The sequence below is a fragment of the Puma concolor genome, chromosome C2, assembly GCF_028749965.1.
Source record: "Puma concolor isolate L17-30 chromosome C2, mPumCon1.1.hap2, whole genome shotgun sequence".
Classification (NCBI taxonomy): Eukaryota; Metazoa; Chordata; class Mammalia; order Carnivora; family Felidae; genus Puma; species Puma concolor.
In genome coordinates, this window is record NC_141675.1 from 69,636,599 (window position 1) to 69,660,163 (window position 23,565).

General features: G+C 36.8%; 1 long non-coding RNA gene across 2 annotated transcripts in view; it reads right to left on the minus strand.

Moving 5' to 3' along the window:
- The window catches only part of LOC147577305 (uncharacterized), a 740,585-nt gene extending 717,910 nt beyond the window's left edge, over positions 1-22,675 (minus strand). For both annotated transcript variants that reach the window (XR_015240129.1, XR_015240131.1), the window contains exon 1: positions 22,620-22,675. This is a non-coding gene — a long non-coding RNA (uncharacterized LOC147577305). The remainder of the gene's footprint in view (positions 1-22,619) is intronic.
- Positions 22,676-23,565: the final 890 nt, after the last annotated feature.

A 23,565-nucleotide genomic window follows, 5' to 3' on the forward strand; every position in this document is an offset into this window, starting at 1 on the left:
TTCAACAACACAAACCGACCATCAACAAGGCATACCATAGTAAAATCCACAAAATATTCAGGGAGGGCAAGAATCATGAAAGCAGCAAAGGAAAAACAGTCCTTAACCTACAAGGGAAGACAGATCAGGTTTGCAGCAGACCTATCCACAGAAACTTGGCAGGCCAAAAAGGCGTGGCAGGATATATTCAATGTGCTGAATTGGAAAAATATGCAGCCAAGGATCCTTTATCCAGCAAGGCTGTCATTCAAAATACAAAGAGAGATTAAATTTTTCCCAGACAAACAAAAATTAAAGGAGTTCGTGATGACTTAACCAACCCTGCAAGAAATTTTAAGGGGGACTCTCTGAGGGCAGAAAAGATGTAAAAAAAAGACCAAAAGCAGCAAAGACTAGAAAGGACCAGAGAACACCACCAGAAACTCCAACTCTACAAGCAACATAATGGCAATAAATTCATATCTCTCAGTACTCACTCTAAACATCAATGGACTAAATGTTCCAATCAAAAGACATAAGGTAAAAGAATGAATAAGAAAACAAGATCCATCTATATGCTGTTTACAAGAGACCCACTTGAGACCTAAAGACACCTTCAGATTGAAAGTAAGGGGATGGACAATCTATCATGCTAATGATCAACAAAAGAAAGCTGGAGCAGCCATACTTATATCAGACAATCTAGACTTTAAAATAAAGACTGTAACAAGAGATGAAGAAGGCATTATATCATAATTAAGGGGTCTATCCAACAAAAAGACCTAAGAATTGTAAACATTTATGCTCCAAATGTGGAAGAAACCAAATATATAGATCAATTAATCACAAACATAAAGAAACTCATTGATAATAATACCATAATAGTAGGGTACTTCAACACCCCATTTACAGTAATGGACAGATCATCTAAACAGAAAATCAAGAAGAAAACAATGGCTTTGAATGACACACTGGACCAGATGTACTGAACAGATATATTCAGAACATTTCATCCTAAAACAGTGGAATATACATTCTTCTCCAGTGCACATGGGACATTCTCCAGAATAGATCACATAATGGGACACAAATCAGCCCTCAACAAGTACAAAAAGATCAAGATCATACCGTGAATATTTTCAGACCACAATGCTATGAAATCCCAAATCAACCAGAAGAAAAAGTCTGGAAAGATAACAATTACTTGGAGACTAAAGAACATCCTACTAAAGAATGAATGGGCTAACCAAGAAGTTAAAGAGGATATAAAAAAGCACATGGAAGCCAGTGAAAATGGTAACACCACAGCCCAAAACCTCTGAGATGCAGCAAATGCAGTCTTAAGAGGGAAGTATATAGCAATCCAGGCCTTCCTAAAGAAGGAAGAAAGGTCTCAGATACACAACCTAAACTTACACCTTAACGAGCTGGGAAGAACAGCATATAAAACCCCAAAACAGCAGAAGACAGGAAATAATAAAGATTAGAGCAGAATGAATGCTATTGAAACCAAGAAAACAGTAGAACAGATCAATGAAACCAGAAGCTGGTTCTTTGAAAGAATTAACAAAATTGATAAAACACTAGCCAGTTTGATCAAAAAGAACAACAAAAGGACCCAAATAAATAAAATCAAGAATGAAAGAGGAGAGATCACAACCAACACAGCAGAAATAAAAACAAGAATAAGAGAATACTATGAGCAATTATGCTCCAATAAAATGGGTAATCTGGAAGAAATGGACAAATTCCTAGCAACATATAAACTACCAAAACTGAAACAGAAAGAAATAGAAAATTTGAACAGACCCATAACCAGTAAGGAAATCGAATTAGTAATCAAAAATCTCCCAAAAAACAAGAGTCCAGGGACAGATGGCTTTCCAGGGGAATTCTACCAAACATTTAAGGAAGAGGTAACACCTATTCTCTTGAAGCTGTTCCAAAAAATAGAAATGGAAGGAAAGCTTCCAAACTCTTCCTGTGAAGCCAGCATTACCTTGATTCCAAAACCAGAGAACACACTAAAAAAGGAGAACTATAGACCAATTTCCCTGATGAACATGGATGCAAAAATCCTCAACAAGGTATTAGCCAACCGGCTCCAACAATACATTAAAAAAATTATTCACCATGACCAAGTGGGATTTATACCTGGGATGCAGGGCTGGTTCAATATCTGCAAATCAATCAATGTGATTTTTCACATCACTAAAAGAAAGGACAAGAACCACATGATACTCTCAACAGATGCAGAGAAAGCTTTTGACAAAATACAGCATCCTTTCTTGATAAAAACCCTCAAGAAAGTAGGGATAGAAAGATCATACCTTGAGATCATAAAAGCCATACATGAAAGACCCAACGTTAATATCATCCTCAATGGGGAAAAATTGAGGGCTTTCCCCTTAAGGTCAGGAACAAGGCAGGAATGTCCAATCTCACCACTGTTATTCAATATAGTATTGGAAGTCTTGGCCTCAGCAATCAGACAACACAAAGAAATAAAAGGCATCCAAATCAGCCAGGATAAGGTCAAACTGTCACTCTTCACAGATGGTATGATACTCTATATGGAAAACCCAAAAGATTCCACAAAAAAACTGCTAGAACTGATCCATAAATTCAGCAAAGTTGCAGCATATAAAATCAATGCACAGAAATCAGTTGCATTCCTATACACCAGTCATGAAGCAACAGAAAGAGAAATCAAGGAATTGATCCCATTTACAATTGCACCAAAAACTATAAAATACCTAGGAATAAATCTAACCAAAGAGGTGAAAAACCTATACACTTTAACTATAGAAAGCTTATGAAAGAAATTGAAGACGACACAAAAAAAGGAAAAAGATTCCATGCTCCTGGATAGGAAGAACAAGTATTGTTAAAATGTCAATTCTACCCAATGCAATCGACATATTCAATGCAATACCTATTCAAAATAACACCAGCATTCTTCACAGAGCTAGAACAAACAATCCTAAAATTTGTATGGAAACAGAAAAGACCCCAAATAGCTGAAGCAATCTTGAAAAAGAAAACCAAAGCAGGAGGCATCACAATCCCGGACTTCAAGCTATACCACAAAGCTGTAATCATCAAGACAGTATGGTATTAGCACAAGAACAGACATTCAGATCAATGGAACAGAATAGAGAACCCAGAAATGGACCCACAAATGTATGGCCAACTAATCTTCAATCAAAAAAAGTGAAATCTTGCCATCTACAACTACGTGGGTGGAACTAGAGGGTATTTATGCAAAGCAAAATTAGAGAAAGACAAATATCATATGCCTTCACTCATAAGAGGAGTGTAAGATACAAAACAGATGAGCATAAGGGAAGGGAAGCAAAAATAATACAAAAACAGGGAGGGGGACAAAACATAAGAGACTCTTAAATATGGAGAACAAACAGAGGGTTACTGGAAGGGTTGTGGGAGTGGGGGCTGGGCTAAATGGGTAAGGAGCATTAAGGAATCTACTCTTGAAATCATTGTTGCACAATATGATAAGTAACTTGAAAGTAAATTAAAAACAAATAATTTTTTTTAAAAAATCAAATTATTCCATGTCAATAGTTCATTGCCTTTTATTGCTAAGTAGTTTTCCATTGTATAGTTGTACTACATTTTGCTTATCCAGAGAATCATTGAGTTAGCTTGCTCCTGTTTTAGTTTGGAGACTATAAATAGAGAAGATAAAACCTTGATTTCCAAGTTTTTGTGTGAACATAAATTATCATAAGACAAGTAAGTAGGAGTGGTATGGCTAAGTCATATGGTAAATATATTTTGTTGTTGTCGTTGTTGTTGTTATTGTTGTTTTTAACCTGGCTAGTTTTCCAGAGTGTCTACTATTTTGCATTCTTACCAGGAATAGATGGAATTTCCAGTTGCTCAACATCCTCAGCATCATTTGATATTTTTAATTAAGCCATTCTAAAGGTTGTATAATGGTATTTCATGGTTTTAATTTGCCTATTCCTGATGGCTAATGATGATGAACATCTTTTTATGTGCTTGTTACCCATATATTCTCTTTGTTTAAACATTGTTCATGTCTTTTGATTACTTTTTGATTGAGTTATTTGTCTTCTTACTGCTGAGCTTTGTAAGTTCTTATGTATTCTAAATATAAGTCCCCTGTGAGATACGTGGTTTGTATATATTCTTACAGTCTATAGTTTGTCTCTTCATTCCCTTCATAATGTCTTTCACAAATTAACAGTTTTAATTTTGATGAAGTCAAATTTGTCATTTTTCAATATTTTTAAAGTTTATTTATTTTGAGAGAGAGAGAGAGCATGATCAGGAGAGGGGCAGAGAGAGGGGAAGAGAGAGAGAATCCCAAGCAGACTCCTCATCATCAGTGCACAGCCCAAAGCAGGACTCAAACCCATGAACCACAAGGTCATCCTGAGCAAAAACCCCAAGAGTTGGAAACTGAACTGACTACGCCACCCAGGTTCCCCAAATTTGTCATTTTTTAAAATTTAAAAAAAAAATTTTTTTAACATTTACTTATTTTTGAGAAACAGAGTGAGACAAAGTGTGAATGGGGGAGGGGCAGAGAGCGAAGGAGACACAGAATCTGAAGCAGTCTCCAGCTCTGAGCAAGCTGTCAGCACAGAGCCTGATGCGGGGCTCCAACCCACGAACTGTGAGATCACGACCTGAGCCGAAGTTGGACGCTCAACCGACTGAGCCACCCAGGCGCCCCAACAAATTTGTCATTTTTAAATTTATGTTTTGTGCTTTTGATGTCATATCTAATAACTCCTTCCTAATCTCAGGTCATGAAGATTTTCTCCTATGCTTCCCTCTAAAACTTTTATGGACTTATATTTTACATTTACATCTGTGATCTATTTTGAATTAATTTTTATATAAGGTGTGAGATTTGGGCCAAGGTTCAACTGTTTGCATGTGGATGTCCAGTTGTATCAACATTTTTGTTGTTTTTTTTTTTTTCTGGATTTAATCAGATATAATAGAAAAAAAATTGTATTTAAGGCATCAATGTGAGAATTTGATATTTGTGTACACCGTGAAGTGATTACCACAATCAAGCTGTTTAACACATCCATCACCTCACATACTTTTCTTTTGTGGTGAGAACACTTAAGATCTATTCCCTTAGAAAATTTTATATGCAATACAGTATTATTAACTATAGTCTCCATGATGCACAAAATATCATCAGAACTTATTTATCTTACAGTTTGTATGCTTTCACAACGTTTCATTTTCCCCACCCTCTCAGCCTCTGGTAACCATCATTCTACTCTACTTCTGTGAGTTCAACTTTTTAGATTCCACACATAAGTGAGGTCATACAGAATTTACTTTTCTTTGACTTATTTCACTTAACATAATGCCCTCAAGGTCTACCCATTTTGTTGCAAAGGCAGGATTTCAATCTTTCTCATGTCTGAATAATATTCCATTTTATGTTTATCCAGTCATCTGTCAATGGACACAGGTTTTTTCTCTATCTTGGCTGTTGTGAATAATGCTGCAATGAACACGGCAGTGTAGCTATCTCCTCAATAACCTGATTTCATTTCCTTTGGATATATACCCAGAAGTGGGATTACTAGAAAACATGATAATTCAATTTTTAATTTTTTGAGGAATGCCCATACTGTTTTCCATAATGGCTGTGCCAGTTTACATTCCCACCAACATGCACAAGGATTCCTGTTTCTCCATATCTTTGCCAATAATTGTTATCTCTTACCTTTTTGACAATAGCCATTGTAATAGGTGTGAGGTAGTATCTCATTGTGGCTCTGATTTGCATTTCCCTGAAGATTAGTGGCATGTAGTGCCTTTTCATGTACTTGTTGGCTATTTGTAGTCTTTGGAGAAACATCCATTCAGGTGAGTTACCCATTTTTAAATCAGGCTACTTGTTCTTTTGCTATTGAGTTGTATACATTTCTTATATATTTTAAATATTAACCCTTTGTCAGATATACGGTTTGCAAATAAATGTTTTCTCTTGTTCCAAAATTGCCTTCTCATTTTGTTGATTGTTTCCTTTGCTGTGTGAAATCCCTTTGATCACATTCATTTATTTTTGCTTTTGTTGCCTTTGTTTTTGGTGTCAAGCCAAAAAAATAAGTTCCAAGACCAATATCAAGAAGCTTACCTCGATGCTTTCTTCCAGTAGTTTTACAGTTTCACATTTTACATTTGAGTCTTTAATGTATTTTGAGTTGATTTTTGTGGATGGTGTAAAATAGAAGTCCAATTTTATTCTTTTGCAAGCGGCTATCTTGTTTTTCAACACTATTTATTGAAGAGAGTATCCTTTCTCCATTACACATTCTTTGCTCCTTTGCCATAACTTAATTGACCATATATGTGTGGGTTTATTTCTAGATGTTTATTCTGTTCCACCAATCTGTGTGTCTGTTTTTATGCCAACACCATACTTCTTTCATTACTATAGCTTTATAATATAATTAAAAACCAGGAAGTATAATGTTTCCTGCTTTGTTCTCTGTTCTCAGGATTGCTTTGGCTATGTGGGATCTTCTGTTTTGTTCCAGTTGAATTTTAGGATTGTTTCTTTTCTATGAAAAATGCCATTGGAATTTTGATAGAAATTGCATTGAATCTATAGATGGCTTAGTGTAGCATGGACTTATTAAGCATATTAACTCTTACAATCCATGTACGTGAGCTATCTTTCCATTTATTTGTGCCTTCTTCAATTTCTTTCATTAATGTCTTAATAGTTTTCTGTGTACAGATCTTCCTCCTTGTTTAAATTTATTTCTAAGTATTTTATTTCTTTTGATACTACATAAACAGGATTTTGTCTATATTTCTCTTTCAGATAGTTCACTTTTGACATTCAGTACAACTATTTTTATGTTGATTTTGCATTCTACAACCTTACTGAATCCATTTATTAGTTCCAACCATTTTTTTAGAGAAGTCTATTTAGAGTTTTCTCTATATAATACATGTCATCTGAAAACAGAGAGAATATTACTTGTTACTTTTGATTTAAATGTCTTTAATTATTTTGTCTTTTATTTCTTTTTATTGCCTAATTGCTCTAGCTAAAAATTCTAGTGCTATATTGAATGGAAGCGGCGAGAGTGAGCACCTAGCCCTATTTCTGATCTACGAGGAAAAACTTACAGCTTTTCACTATTGAGAATGATGTTAACTGTGGGCTTGTCATACAGGACTTTTAATATGCTAAGATACATTCCTTTTACACCTAATTTGTTGAGAGCTTTTAATCATGAAAAAAATGCTGAATTTTGTTATGCTTTTCTGCATCTATTAAAATAATCACCCAGTATTTATCCTTCATTCTGTTAATGTGGTGTATCACATTTATTGATTTGCATATGTTGAACCATCTTTGTATCCCACGGATATATCCCACTTGCCTCATGGAGTATGATTCTTTTAATATGCTATTAAATTTGGTTTGCTAGTATTTCACTAAAGATTTTTGCATATATGTTCATCGGTGATATTGGTTTGTAATTTTCTTTTCTTGTAGTATCCTTATGTGGCTTTGGTATGAAGGTAATGCTTTCTTCATAAAATGTTTGGAAGGCTGGAGATGCTCCATCCTCCTCAAATTTTTGGAAGAGTTTGAGAAGTACTGGTGTTAGTTCTTCAAATGTTTGGTAAAATTCACTCATGAAGCCATCTGATTTAGGGCTTTTCTTTGTTGGAAGTTTTTTGATTACTGTTTCAATTTCCTTACTTGTTATTTGTCCATTCAGTTTTTCAACTTCTTCATGATTCACCCTCTGTATGTTGTATATTTCTAGGAATTTATTTATTTCTCCTGTTATCTAATTTGTCGGTGTATACTTTTCATAGTAGTCTCTTATGATTCCTTGTATTTCTGTGGTTTTAGCTCAACACTGTTTTTTAAAAAGCTATACTTTTCAAAAACCGGTTTTGAAATATCTTTGCATCACTGTCAAAATAACTGGGTCACATGTGTGTGGATCTAATTCTGGACTCTCTATTTATTTCTGTTCTTTTATGTGCCCATCCTTTGCCAATGCCACACTGTCTTGGTGACTACAGCTATATAATATGTCTTAAATATGTCTTGGCATTCTAATTCCTTCTTTCAGATTACTTTTAACATTTCTTTAGTATTCTCTTTTTCTTATGTTTATTCATTTATTTTTGAAAGAGAGAGAGAGAGAGAGAGACAGACAGCAGGGAAGGGGCAGAGAAAGAGACAGAGAATCCCAAGCTGGCTCCATGTGGTCAGTGCAGAGCCCAATGTGGGGCTCGAACTCACAAACCGTGAGATCGTGACCTGAGCCAAAACCAAGAGTTGGATGCTTAACCAACTGAGTCACCCAGATTCCTACTGGCTTTGCTGTTGCCCCTCCCACAGGATTGTTGGAGGGTTGGGGAGCAAGAAATAGAGGAATGAATGAATGAATGAATAAATAAATAAATAAATAAGGGACAGAAGTTCCTGCACTCTTTATTAGCTTTAGAAAACCCCTTTACTGCTTCTTGAGCCAGAACTAGAGAGCTCCTGGAGTTCTCTCTGCCCACACTAATACCTATTCTGAGGTTTTGGTTGCATTCCGCTCAAGAGGTACTGAAGTAAACTAAATGGTAACTCACTGACACTTTGGTGGTATTTTAAATTCTGGCATTCTTTCCGATCCTCATCTTTCTCAGTGCTAGTTACTTCTTACCACCTCCAATAGCAGCTTCCATGAATCCTGCCTATGCTTTATAACTGCATTCACTGAGGGAGACAGAGTGGCATTTGTTTACTTCATCTTGCCTGGAACTAGAATATCCCATACAATTATTCTTCATTTATGGGCTTATCATCCATCAAAGTTTAGAAATATACTTGTTCTATATGCCTGAAGAAAGTTAGACTTCCAAAAGGCGACATTTATTCCCACAAAACTGAGCCCCTTGAGAATTGCTTCTATGCCACATTATAGTTATTAATATTCCTTTGGCTTCTATCAAAGGTCATTGCCAGAAGCATACACATGATATTTGTAATTGTAATCAGTATAAAATTGTTAAGGCCATCACACATACATTATTCAATGACCCTTTACAACGTTCCATATGGAGTTTCCTTTTTTTTTTTTAATTAATACAGTGCTAGAAAAAAAATTCTTTCCATGAAGAAACTAAAATGCTTAGAGCTTTCCAATGGCAAGAGCTCTATTAGTGATTATATAATTCATTTTTTCCTGGCTACTAGGAAGCTCAGAGACAAATCAGAAACTTTATTATAGTTTCCATAATTATTACTTTTCCTTGTTCCTAATTTTCTATTTTCTCCTGTACTTTTTATTATTTCATTGCATGTGCATTTGTTATATACCTCCTCAAATTCTTTGCCAAAGAGGCAGAAAATAAATGAATGAATGAATGAGTGAATGAAATATAATGAGTAAATAAAGCTATAATTGGTACTTTTCTAAGACTTTCTACCCATCCAATGGAAACTAATTTTTTTTCTTCTGAATTTTTTTTTTTTTACAAGCAGCAAGACATCTAGGGTCTTGCCTGATTATTTCATGTCCTAAAGCATTTTCCTCCAACATTTACATTGACATCTGCAAATGTTAATGGAGTTTCTCTCTGGGATGGGGATCATTAAGTCAAAGAACTGAAGCAAAATGGGCAATGAAAGATTGAATTTGTTCATGCCCATAACAATAGGCAGTGATGCTAATGTGCGTGGCAATTTTTATTGAATTTATGCAGCATACTGCAGCATCTGGAAACTCTTCGCTTGATTTTGGGATGCAATCAGTTCAAAACCTTAAATATACTCCTCAGGGCTTATTCTCCTATTGATTAGAATTAAAACAAGTTGGCCACATGAAAGCCTGGAGCACTGATAGGAAGTTGGGAACACGAAAGTATTTTACTAAGTGATCAAAATAAAAAGCAATTACAGTGAAACTCACTTCCCAAGAGAAAGTAAGAGCAAAACTTCCACTTGCCCACTTGCAGCACAATTTCACAAAATTGGAAGATATGACTTTTCTAAAAAATTAATGTCAGCACAAGATTAGAACTGATGAAGCTCTATTTATTGCCTCTACTGTGACCCTTGACAGTTTCCCACTCTCCAGGGCTGAAGCCCTGATGCAGTATCTCTGCAACCCTGCCAACACTCTATGCCTCTTTGCAGTATCTCTCAGTAAATAAACCAGCCTTTCTGCATGTCAAACATTGCTGTGCTGCCTCCAAATCAATCTTGCTCCTGCCCTCCAATCAATTCACTCTGCCCTCCATTTTCTCTTCCCAGACAGCCACGAGGAAAAAAAACTGCCCTAAAACTCATTTATGTTCTCCCTTGTCCTCCCATCCCTCTATTTCCTTTTCAAAGCACATTCTCATTCTCACTAGCTGTCATGGTTCTTCTTATTCTGAGGTCTGGATATACTGGTTGTATGTAGCAACATCCTGACAGGCTCCCTGTATCCATCAGAGGCTCTATACACTCTCAATATTGTCAAATTGGACAGTTATCATCATCATTATGTGTCACATTGGGGATCAATGTCAGAATCAAACAAAAAAAACCACATATGGTCAATATGTCTACTGATAAAGAGTCTCAGGGAAAAGAATAATCAGTTACTATAAGATTGAGTTTCATAGTAGGCAACCCAAACACCAAGATACTACACCCTCTTCTGTTGTAATAAGAAATAGCCACCAACTGCCATTGCCTTATACTCAATTTAGAAGTCATCTCATATCTATCATATCTGCCTTCCTTCCAGCACCCATATAATAGAGCAGCTGAAGAAATGGGCCTAGACTTCACAGTAATGACCTAGAAGGGACTTTAAAGCTCTTCTGCTTTAAAATCAATTTGGGGGGGGAGGGCAGCGCCTGGGTGGCTCAGTCGGTTTAACAGCCAACTTCAGCTCAGGTCATGATCTCAGGGTTTATGAGTTCGAGCCCTGCGTTGGGGCTCTGTGTTGATATTGTGGAGACTGGAACCTACTTCTCTCCCTCTCTCTCTGCCCCTCCCCTGTTCACTCTCTGTCCCTGTCTCAAATATAAATAAACATTTAAAACAATAAAATAAAATCAGGGGCACCTGGGTGGCTCAGTTGGTTAAGTGATCAGGTCATGATCTCGCGGTTCGTGAGTTTGAGCCCCGCATTGGGCTCTGTGCTGACAGCTCAGAGCCTGGAGCCTGCTTTGGATTCTGTGTCTTGCTGTCTCTCTACCCCTCCCTTGCTCACACTCTGTCTCAAAAATAAATAAAACATTTAAAAAAAGTTTTTTAAATAAAATAAAATCAATTTTTTTCTAATAATAGTATAAACTGAGACACCAAGAGGTGATTTGATCAAAGTCAAAGCAGGAAATCAAACCCAGTTTGTTCAATTCACAGCTGCCATTTTTCTATGAGATCATACTGCTTCTTTTGTATAGCAAGAAAACTTCCTTTCTGATGCATTCTTACCATTAATTTCTCAACTGCTATTTAATCTCACTGTTCCCCATGACATTTTAAATAGCTGTCTTTCTTTTGTTCCTCCTTTAAGATAATTTTCAATTCTACTAATAGAGCACCTTACATTTCTAGCTTCCTTTATATTCCTCACTTCTATCTAGTTCAGGTATTTTACCATCCACCATGACCCGCTTTCAGTCTCCAAATTGCTTGCACATTAATATTTCTAAGTTGTAATTCTATATTCTCACTTCCTTGTGCAAAATACTTTTGTAACCCCTCTTTCCCTAAAACTAAGTGAAAGTTTAATGTTCTCCCAAGCATGGCCCCAGTCTCTCTTGATCCCCTTATTTTCCACTACTGACCCTCACATCATCAGGCAGAAAGTTGATTTCTTGCATAACTAAAATAATAAACCACATATCAAAGATTTAATAGTTAATTTACCAGGAATCAAGGAATTTAGGATCTTGAATTTCTCTAGAAACTCTAAAAAAAGATTAGAGTTCTGAGGCAGAATTGGTCATCAGCAAAATTACTGTTTGTTTTTTATTTACATTTATTAATTTTTGAGAGAGAGAGAGACACAGAGCATGATTGGGGGAGGGGCAGAGAGAGAAGGAGACACAGAATCCAAAGCAGGCTCCAGGCTCTGAGCTATCAGCACAGAGCCAGATGTGGGCTCAAACTCACAAACCACGAGATCATGACCTGAGCCAAAGTCGGACACTTAACCAACTGAGCCACCCAGGAGCCCCAGCAAAAGTACTGTTTTTCTCCTAATGTCAACACTGAGTCCCTAAAATATTGTCAGATACTCTATCAAGTACTGAGACTAAAAGGTGATTAAGACATTGTACCTGACCTCAAGGATCTCATTATTCTATGAAGAACATGAAACTACGTACAGGGAATCAATAAGATGCATGCTATCTCAAAGCACTAATAAAGTGTTGTGGAAGCTCTTGAACATAGGCTCCCTCACTTGTCCTTTTGAACTTCTGATTCTCTGTTATCTGTTGTCATGAGTTCACCCTAGTGCACTCAGAACCATGAAGGCCAGGCCAGAGGTCAGTGTGGAGCAGAGTGAGGAGGCAAGCTGCAGACCTGTAGCCTGATGGTCTCTAACACATAGAGACTGCTAGCTGTTTGACAAAGGGTTAGATAGATTTTGGTCTTAGATGCGGGGTCAGGGGGGGTGACTTAATTATTAACCAAAACAATGCCTGATTTTGTTTAGGACAAAGTGTAAGCACTTTTTACATATGTGACCTCCGAGACATCTTCATAGTCCCATTAAGGAGAGAAGAAACATACAATTCCTGGTTTATAAATGACCCACATGAGAAATGCCCTCTAAACATCTGTCGGGTGGTTGATTTGTTGATTGAGTGATTAACCGTTTCATTGATTGATCAATGATCCATAATCAATCTTCCAACAAGTCAGGGTAGGGAGAAGGGGTAACCATTTTATCAATGAAAAACTAAAGCTTAAAGAGATGAGGTGGCTAGTCTCCTAACACCCAACTCATATGTAGGCCCAGAGTTTGAATGTGAGTTCTCTGAGAACAAGTTAAGAATTATTTTCATATTTCATTATACTGTATTTATTTAAAGATCAGACTTTCTGGTTCCCTTGATGGTACCATGTGAATAATTTCCTGAACATCAAGTTAGATCTGTAACTGCTAATATAAAAAGGGTTTCTAAATCTACGTTGGCTGCAGGGTATATCTAACCACAACAATGGCAGGATCAATATCAAGAAGTAAAGAGGTCTTCTGCCTTATCCCTTTTGAACGTCCACATTCTGGCTCTCACAAATATGTATATACATACACACATGTATGAACTACAAAAGGTGATAAGAGTGATAGTAAAAAGATTGAGTAGAAAAATGCTTTAAATTCCTCTCTAGAAATGTGACACAGAAATTAAATTTTTCCTTCTTCTCTTGGTAGTTTATTCCAGAGTAGTTTATTCATTCTTTTTTAATATCAAGCTTTCATAATCTACATGCATATTAATAGTAATTTTATTTCTTCTTTGATGCTCTTTTCTTATCAGTGAATGGGACAGCTGGGTGAAAAACAATTCTGAGAATAGATGAAAGGAAGGCAGGAGTGTTTTCACCCACACTAGACCTTAAAACTTAGATGAGCACTTTGTATACTATGAGCATAGCATAGGAGCCAAAAACAGGGTGGAGGAAGAAGTCTCTCATTTGCAGATGAATATCTGGATTTTGGAAGCATTATGGAATATCTAATTCAGTATAAACAGGTGCCAATTGCTGAAATGATCGGCTTGAAGAGTACAAATAAAGTTGGTAGAAAAGATGTAAATCTGTAGGTGGTCCTAAAACTCAGAAAAAAGAGTTTAAATCTGATGAAGAAAAAAGAAAAGAACAAAAGACAGAAAAAAATGATGTTTGAGTGAATCATACTTAAACAACTATTCCATTACAAAATACTTGGAGACAAAATTTTAAAATCAGTTAATGGCACCACTTAAAATAACGACTGAAAATACTCTAAGGAAACAAAACTGTTGAACTATGGAATAAAATGTCATCTAACTGTCATCACCTTCAAAAATGTACTTGCTGAAGCTTCACACATGCATAGAACAATATCTAGCAAGTCATCAGACATTTTCCTTGAGTTTATAATTTTTTAGGTATTGATATGAAAAAATAACTTTTAAATCCTTTTTCAAAAAATAACAAGCAAATCTGATATACGTATATGATTGTATCATGCCATATATGTATATATAATTATGTAATATATATTATACACACATATAATATATGGGGGAATAAGTAATATGAAACATGTGGGATTTTTTAATTTTGTTAATGTTTATTTATTTTTGAGAGAGAGAGGGAGACACAGAACTCAAAGGTGGCTCCAGGCTCTGTGCTGACAGCACAGGCTCAAACTCACAATCTGTGAGATCATGACCTGAGCTAAAGTAGGATGTTTAACTGACTGAGCCACCCAGACGCCCCTGAAATATGTTTTTAATCAGTGTTCTAGTGGTAAAGAAAAATGCTGTCAACCCACTCAGCTAGTTCCTAATCACACATCTGCAAAAAGACTACAAAATACACTGTGTGACTATGGTGAGTTTTCACCTGTACTAAACTAACTGGTTTAAATAAATCTTTCACCATGGAAAGGGAGGAAGGAAGGAAGGAAGGAAGGAAGGAAGGAAGGAAGGAAGGAAGGAAGGAAGGAAGGATAGGAGGCAGGGAGGGAGGGCACATCTCATAGGGAGACAGACAGACAAGAAAGAAGTGGAGAATGATGAAAGAATGGCAGAGGAATAAGAGAAAATGACAGGGCAACACATTTTGTCTACTAGAAACTTTCACACCACAAACTCATTTCATCAACCCAATAGCCCTGCTTTATAACTATTACTAGTAGCATTTTCTAGATGAGAAAAGCCATGCTCAAGAGATATAGGTACTTGTTCATAACTAACAAATGACAGATCTAAATTTTCAACCTGGAACATTGGTCCACACACCAAGGTGCCTCCTTAACTCTAGGCCCTATCTTGGGTTCTCCAAAGTGTTTGTTGCATTGCTGAGGGCCCATGGAAGTGCTTTCTCTCCCATCAGAAGAACCTGCTGCAGGGAGCATAAATGACTGGCAACCTCCTTCTGCCACACTTTTGGACCCACTGAGGATTCACACCATCCCTCTCTCATGTACTCCCACTCAGTGAATGAACACAGGCAATTCCTGCTAACATGAGATTCCCCTCACAGGTATCTAGGTATCTTTAGCACAGGGACCCCCACTGGTAAGGCTGAAACTTTCTCAGAACCATGCTTGGGTCTAAGGTTCTTATCCAATCCTCCCGTCTTCCTTTTTTTTTTCACACATAGCAGAACTTCATTGATCTCTGAGGATTCTTTCCTTCTCCTGATCCTCTTGCAGGTCTAATCCCACCTTACGAATTTATGTACAATTCCCAGCCCACTTACTTCAACATCCAGAAAAAAAAACATAGTAAGCCATAAAACTCTCATACCACTACTAACACTGATTAATCAAAACCACCAGAAGATGACATGCTCCCCATTAGAAAATCGTGATTCCAGCTAGAAATGGAGGTATACAGGACTCTCAGTGTGAATTAGGATCTGGAAGAAATGGAGACCATGGAGTTCACTCGAGCTAGTCCAGACCTGAGGTCTAGACTGCAGATAAGCTGCTTAAGAGATGATTCAAAAAACTACCCACCCCCCCGCCACCCATAGAAGATTATTATCACTCCTCAGTTTCTGTAAAAGGTTCCGGGATCAGGGCACCAGGTGGCTCAGTTGGTTGAGCATCTGACTCTTGGTTTTGGCTCAGGTCATGATCTTAGAGCTTGTGGGATGGAGCCCCACATTGGGCTCCAAGCTGACGGTGTAGAGCCTGCTTGGGATTTTCTCTCTCTCCCTCTCCCTATTTATGCCCATCCCCTGCTCTCTCTCTCTTTGAAAATAAATAAATAAATAAATAAATAAATAAATAAATAAATAAATAAAATTTTAAAAGATTCTGGGATTTTTCCACACCTCAGAGAAGGAAGAGGCATAATCACAGACATACAAACTTACACCAGTCCACTTCAGACCACATACTCATACCTTCCCTTCAGTGACTGCAAATTTCTTCTGTTAGTGTCAATCTCTAATTCAAATATGCTCACACTTTACAGGAGTGTTTCAGAAGTTAGAGAATGAAAAGGATAGTAAATCATGGTGTTCTAAGTAACACACGAGGCATGAAAAGAAAATAAACACAATACAATGGAATGTCCATAATTATATATTAGAACGTTGATTAATCAAATATTGTATATAGTAAACACAGAAAGATCATTGATTAGAAATCAAAAACTTTTCCTTTTTCTTTTTTATTTTTAACTATTTTATCTATTTTGAGAGAGAGAGAAAGAGAGAGAGAAACCATGAGTGGGGGAGGGGCAGAGAGCGAGGGAGAGAGAGAATCTCAAGCAGACTCTGCACTGTCATCACAGAGCCTGATGCAGGGCTCAAACTCACAAACTGTGAGATCATGACCTGAGCCAAAACCAAGAGCTGGACACTTAATTGACTGAGCCACCCAGGTGCCCTTCCTTTTTCTTTTTTAGACAAATCAAATATCCTAACCACATTTTTATAAAGATTTGGCCAGATTACTATATGCCTTTATTGTTACTATCTCTTAACATAGAGTCTCTATCTTAATGTCAGTTTCCATCTACCTTCTCTTCCCTCAACACACACACACACAAATCTATGATGTCATGAAGCACCTGCCACTTTCCCCTTCACATGTCCTTTGGCCCCTTTGTTGCATTCCCCCAGCAAGTTCTTCATGCCCACTGTTATGCCTCCTTCCTCCCATCTCTGTTGATTCTTACTAGGCACAGCTGCCTTCTGCCCTAACCTAGGGTCATTACAAGCAGCATAGTTTTGGTGTCAGATGACAAGGAATAACAATAAATGTGGTGGAGAAAGAGTGGGGAAAGGGTAATTCTTCTTCTTTCAAAACCCAGTTGAACAGTTTGGAAGCTGGAGACAAGGACGTGCTGTACTTGGAGCCATAAAAAAGAATATCTGGAAATAACTTAAATGAAACCTGTATATCCAGAAGTTCTTTGTGAGCTAGGCAGAGGACAGGAACCCAAATTTAGAAATAAGGAATTCTACGTGATGCTCTCTAGTGATTGGTAGTGGCATATGTTACTTCCAGGTAGTTTTCAAAGCTGTGCACAATTCACTACAGTGCTCATTTTGCTCTCTTCCAAATCACAGAGTAGAAGAAATCAAAGGAACCAGGCTCTTAATTCTGAATTCCACTGTTCTTATTCAATGATAATGTCTTTAAATCTACGTGTCAAGGCAAGACAAATAACTAGCTCAAATCTAAAATATAAAGAGTTTTATTCAGCATTTTATACTAAAATTAGCATCTTTTGAATTAATATGTTAATATTATAGCATAGCAAAATAATTGTATCATTTAAAAGATGAAAATGTAGGGGCACCTGCGTGGTTCAGTCAGTTGAGCATCTGACTTCAGCTCAGTTCATGATCTGAGCCCCACATCATGTTCTGTGCTGACAGCTCAGAGCCTGGAGCCTGCTTCAGATTCTGTCTCCCTCTCTCTCTGCCCCTCCACTCACGCTCTATCTCTCTCTCTCAAAAATAAACATTAAAAAAATTTTTTAAAGATGAAAATATAGGGGCGCCTGGGTGGCCCAGTCGGTTAAGCCTCCGACTTCAGCTCAGGTCACGATCTCACGGTCCGTGAGTTTGAGCCCCGCGTCGGGCTCTGGGCTGATGGCTCAGAGCCTGGAACCTGCTTCCGATTCTGTGTCTCCCTCTCTCTCTGCCCCTCCCCCGTGCATGCTCTGTCTCTCTCTGTCTCAAAAATAAATAAATGTTAAAAAAAATTTTTAAAGATGAAAATATAGTATCATAACATATAAAGTGTAACTGCTGCCCTCCTAATATCTTAAACTGGATTTAGGCCAAACTCCTAAATGTCAACAATCATAAGTATGGATTTTCCCTTAAAATGATAATTTTTAAAAAACAAAAATAAATGATTTTTGTATGGCTGAAATTACTTCACTCTGTCGAAGCTCCTGAAATGAATTCCCAAGGACTAAAGTAGAAGTAACTCTTAACATTTGACTTGGCATTTTCCATTTATTGCTTTCAGCTTTAAATGGCAAAGCATTATTCTTATCATTAAAAATAGCACTGAAAAAATAGCACTGAGCTACAGAAACTTTAAGTAATGTATGGTATTGGTTACAACAGTTGTGGCCCACTGTAAGTAAAGTAATATATAAGAAAAACACTTATTTATAAAAATTGAGACTGCCTATTAAAATTACCAGAGTATTCTTTGCCTTCAGAAATGATTTACTAAGGGCATTTTCAATTGTATTATATAACCTACTTAACACTAAGTAATAAATGATTAAATAGTGACCTCTGGAAAACTGTCACCTAGAGAATGTTTAATAGGGTTGACTAAAAAGTGTAACAGGGCAGTACAAATGTGAGATTCTTTTTTAGCAAGCTCTCCAGGCAGAAAAAAAGCCTTTACCAATCAAATGGCCATAAAAATCTTCCTATAAACATAACATACAAAGTGAACAGATTCACAAGGAAGAAGGCATAATAAACTACTATATAGCCATTAAAAAGGCAAGTTGTAAAAGCATGCTAAATGACAGGAAAAAAATCTTTTACTACTAGTGAGGAAAAAAACAGATCACAAATGAATATTTTTGAGCATAAGGCCTATTTTTTAAAGTTATGCAAATAAGCACTTACATAAATTTATAAACTTCCAGAGGATATACACTTAGACACTAGGAGAATAGTTGACAGTTTCTTCATTTTTATATAATTCTGCATTTTCTGACTTTTTTAAATGATCACATCTTTCTTTATAACCCATCATATCAGTCAGCACAGACTACATTATATTGTGGTAACAAACAATCTCATGTCTTTACTCAAGAAAAGCATATTCTCACCTATTGATTACCATAGGCAGGGATGCTCTGCTCATGGAATCACTCAGGGCCCCAGACTGATGCAGTCTTCAACTGCACACACCCTGTCATGATCACTGAGACCAAAAGGAGCACAGTGAATTGTGCACAGCTCCGAAAACTACCTGGAAGTAACACATGCCACTACCAATCACAAATCTTTGGAAAAGCAAATCATATGGCCAAAACTTACTTCACTGAAGGTGGACAAATATAATCTTACTACATGTCCAAGAGAACTGGTTAAAAGTCCTGGATGGATATGAAATCACAAGGATAATAGCTAATTTTTTAAAATGTATTTCTAGGTTTTCAAATTTTCCAAAATGTCATGTATTTTTAGTAATACCTGTGGAAAAAAAACTCTCAACAAATATTATTCTTAAAAAGTGAAAAACTCAGTATCACAATATGCAGGAATAAAATAAATTATTCTCCAAATAAAGAATATAACATCACTAGAGGAGAATATTCACTCTCACACTTACAAAATACAGTAAGCTTATATTAGAGAGAAAATAAGACTCAACATAATGTCACTGACTTAGAGTTCAAAGTAAAGACTGATTAGTACAAAACACAAGTGAGGGCTAGGATTTAGTAACATGGTCCTGAAGAAGCTCCTTCATCCAGACAAAACCACTGATTAAAGGATTTTACCTGGTGAGAAGGATCAGAGTGATATGAGAACACACTGTACAGTCATGCTGGCTCATTGTTCATCGTAAATTCAAGTTTTTAATTAGTCACTACAGAGCCCGAATGTGATCATGTGGTCATTCTTAGTTAACACTTTTGTTGTTTATTCATTCATTCATCAAATGTTTATTGTGGGTCAGCTGGGAAGATGGCAGATTAGGAGGATCCAAGCTCACTTCGTCCCATGGATACAACTAGATAACACCCATAATCAGTGTAGATAACCCAGGAATTGACCCAAAGTCTAGCAGAACAAACTCCACAACTAAAGGCAGGGAAGAGGCCACAGCAAAGAAGGTAGGAAAGGCAAAGGTGAGGTCTGAGAGCAAAAGAGCCCATGGCCATCTGCAGTGGGGAGGGAGCTGCTATGCAGAGAAAGGCAAAACACAGACTTTCACACTTGGGAGCCCATGAATGGATAGGATGAATCTCCATAATATTTGCCTTTGAAAGTGAAAGAGCTGAATTTCATGCATTCTTAAAACCAGTAGGACTTAAAGCCTGAAATTTTAAAAATTGGCAAGCTCAGCTCTGTGAGAGCCCAGAAGGTGTTAAGAAATTGGGTCCCCACCCTTAAAGAGACAGCAGGACAAACAGCCCGTGCAGATACAGCATAAATCCAGCACTTTGAAAAATGCCATAGGCAGGTGGGAGGGAGAGTGATTTGCTCACCTCAGAGCACAGCCCAAAGAGACAGGGATCATAGGGAGACCCCTTGTGGGAACCAGGGCAATGCCAACACTCCTTACCTAACTTACTTACACTAAGCCCAGCCTGCCAAGCTTTGGCAGACCTGTCCTTCCCAGTCATGCTCCCCTGAGTCCCTGTGCTGTGGGTCTCTCCCCAAGAAGACCAGCACAAACCCTGCCAACACCACATCTTCTGACCTGCACATTTTGTGGGACTTCAGTTCCAGCAGTGGTGGGGGCAGGTCTCATTTAGCAAGAAGACTATGCCACACCTTGCTGACCACACATAGGCAAAAGAGCTTCTGCAGACAACTGGACTGAAGGAAAAAGAGACAAAGACTCAACAGCAAAGCAGATGCAACATGCAAAGGAGACCCTCCCTGAAATAGGGAGTCAGGAAAGTTAGCTGACTTGCCTAACACAGAGATACAGACACAGAAAGTCAGACAAAATGAGGAGACAAAGAAACATCTCCCAAATGAAAGAACAGGATCAAACCACAGCAAAAGACCAAAGCAAAATGGATATAAGTAATATGCCTGATAGGGAATTTAAAGCAATGACCATAAGATCCTTATGGACTGAAGAAGAGTGGAGGATACTCTAACACAGAGGATATATCTAACACAGAGATAAAAAAGAACAAATAAGATTGAGAACACAATAAATGAAATTAAAAATACACTTGATGGAATAAATAGCAGGCTAAATGGAACAGAGGGATTAATTAATGACCTGGAAGATAGAGTAATGGAAAGTAACCAAGCTGAGCAATGGAGAGGAATGAAAATTATGCATATTGAGAATAGTCTTAGGGAAGTCAGTAACTCCATCAAGTCTTATTACACATCTTCATTATAGAGATCTCAGGAAAAGAAGAGATAAGTGAGGGGCAATAAATTTATTTGAAGAAGTAATAGCTGAAAACATCCCTAATCTGGAAAAGGAAACAGATATCCAGATCTAGGAGTCATAGAGATTCCACCACAAATTCCACCCAAGGAGGTCCACACCAAGACACATAGTAATTAAAATGGCAAAAAGTGGTGATAAAGAAAAAAATTTTAAAACAGCAAGAGAGAGGGAAAAAAAGACAGTTACATACAAGGGAAACCCCATAAGACTATATAGTGGATTTTTCAGCAGAAACGTTGCAGACCATAAGGAAGTAGCATGATATACTCCAAATGCTGAAAGGGAAAAATTTGTAGCCAAGAACACTCCATCCAGTAAGACTAACATTTAGAATGGATGGAGAGAGAAAGAATTTCTCAGCAAAACAAAAATTAAAGAATTTCATGACCACTAAACACCAGGCCTCTAAGAAATATTAAAGGGAGCTTCCCTTTCATTCAAAAAGTCCCCTTTAATATTTTGTCCCCTTTAATATAACCAGTAATATAAAGTCCCCTTTAATATAACCAGTAATAGATATGCAAAGAATAAAGACAAAGAAGTGTAAGTAAATCACTAAGAAAGCCAAAAAATGATGAAAAATATCAAGAGAAGAAAGGATCAGAGAAAATCTATAGAAACAATCACAAACAAGTAACAAAATGACAACAAATATGTATCTATCAATAATTACTTCGAATGTACATGGAGTAAACTCTCCAATCAAAAGACATAGGGTAACACAGTGGATACAAAAACAAGACCCACCTATATGCTGTCTACAAGAGTCTCATTTCAGACCAAAAGACAGGGGCAGATTTAAAGTGCGGGAATAGAGAAATATTTATCATGCAAATGGATGCCAAAAGAAAGCCAGGATAGCAACACTTATATCCAACAAAACAGACTTTAAAACAAGACTATACCAAAAGACAAAGAAGAACACTCTATACTAATGAGGACAATCCAACAAGAAGATATAACAATTTTAAGTATTTATACACCCAACATGAAAGCACCCAAATACATAAAACAGTTAATAACAAACACAGTAACAGTAGGGGAATTTAACACCCCACTCACATCAACAGATAGATCATCCAGACAGAAAATCAACAAGGAAACGGTAGCTTTGAATGACACATTGGACCAGACAGATTCAACAGACATATTCAGAACATTCCATTCTAAACCAGCAGAATATACATTGTTTTCAAGTACACATGGAATAATCTCCAGAATAGATCCATATTAGCCCACAAAAAAAATGTTAACACATTCAAAAAAATCAAAACATACCATGCTTGTTTTCTGACCACAACACTATGAAACTAGAAATCAACAAGAAGAAAAACTCTGGAAAGACCACAAACACATGGAGGTCAAATAAATACCATGCTGTTAAACAATAACCGGGCCAACCAAGAAATCAAAGAAGTAACAAAAAATTACATGGGGACAAATGAAAAAGAAAACACAATGGTCCAAAACCCTTTGGGATGCAGCAAAAGCTTTTCTAAGAGGGAGGGTATAGAAATACAGGCCTACTTCAAGAAGCAAGAAAAAGCTCAAATAAACAACCTAGCCTTACACCTAAATGAGCTGGAAAAAGAACAAACAAAACCCAAACCCAGAAAAAGGAAGGAAATAATAAAGATTAGAACACAAATAAATGATATAGAAACAAAAAAAACAATAGAACAGATCAATGAAATCAGGAGCTGATTCTTTAAAAGATAACAAAAGTGATAAACCTCTAGTAAGACTCATAAATAAAAGAGAGAATCCAAATAAACAAAATTACTAATGAAAGAGGAAAAATAACAGCCAACACTACAAAAACACAGTTATAACAAATATTATGAAAACCCATATGCCAAAAAATTGGACAACTTAGAAAAAGTGGATAAATTCCTAGAAACATATAATCTACCAAACTAAATCAGGAAGAAATAGAAAATTTGAACAGACCAATCACCAGCAATGATATTGAATAATTAATCAAAAAATTCCCAAAAAACGAAAGTCCAGGATCAGAAGGCTTCACAAGTAAATTGTATCAAACATCAAAACAAAGAGTTAGTATCCATTCTTCTCAAACTATCCCAAAAAATAGAAGAGGAAGGAAAACTTCCAAATTCATTCTATGAGGCCACTATTACCGATATCAAAAGCAGATAAAGACACCACAAAAAAAAGAGAATTACAGGCCAATAACTCTCATTAATATATACATAAAAATCCT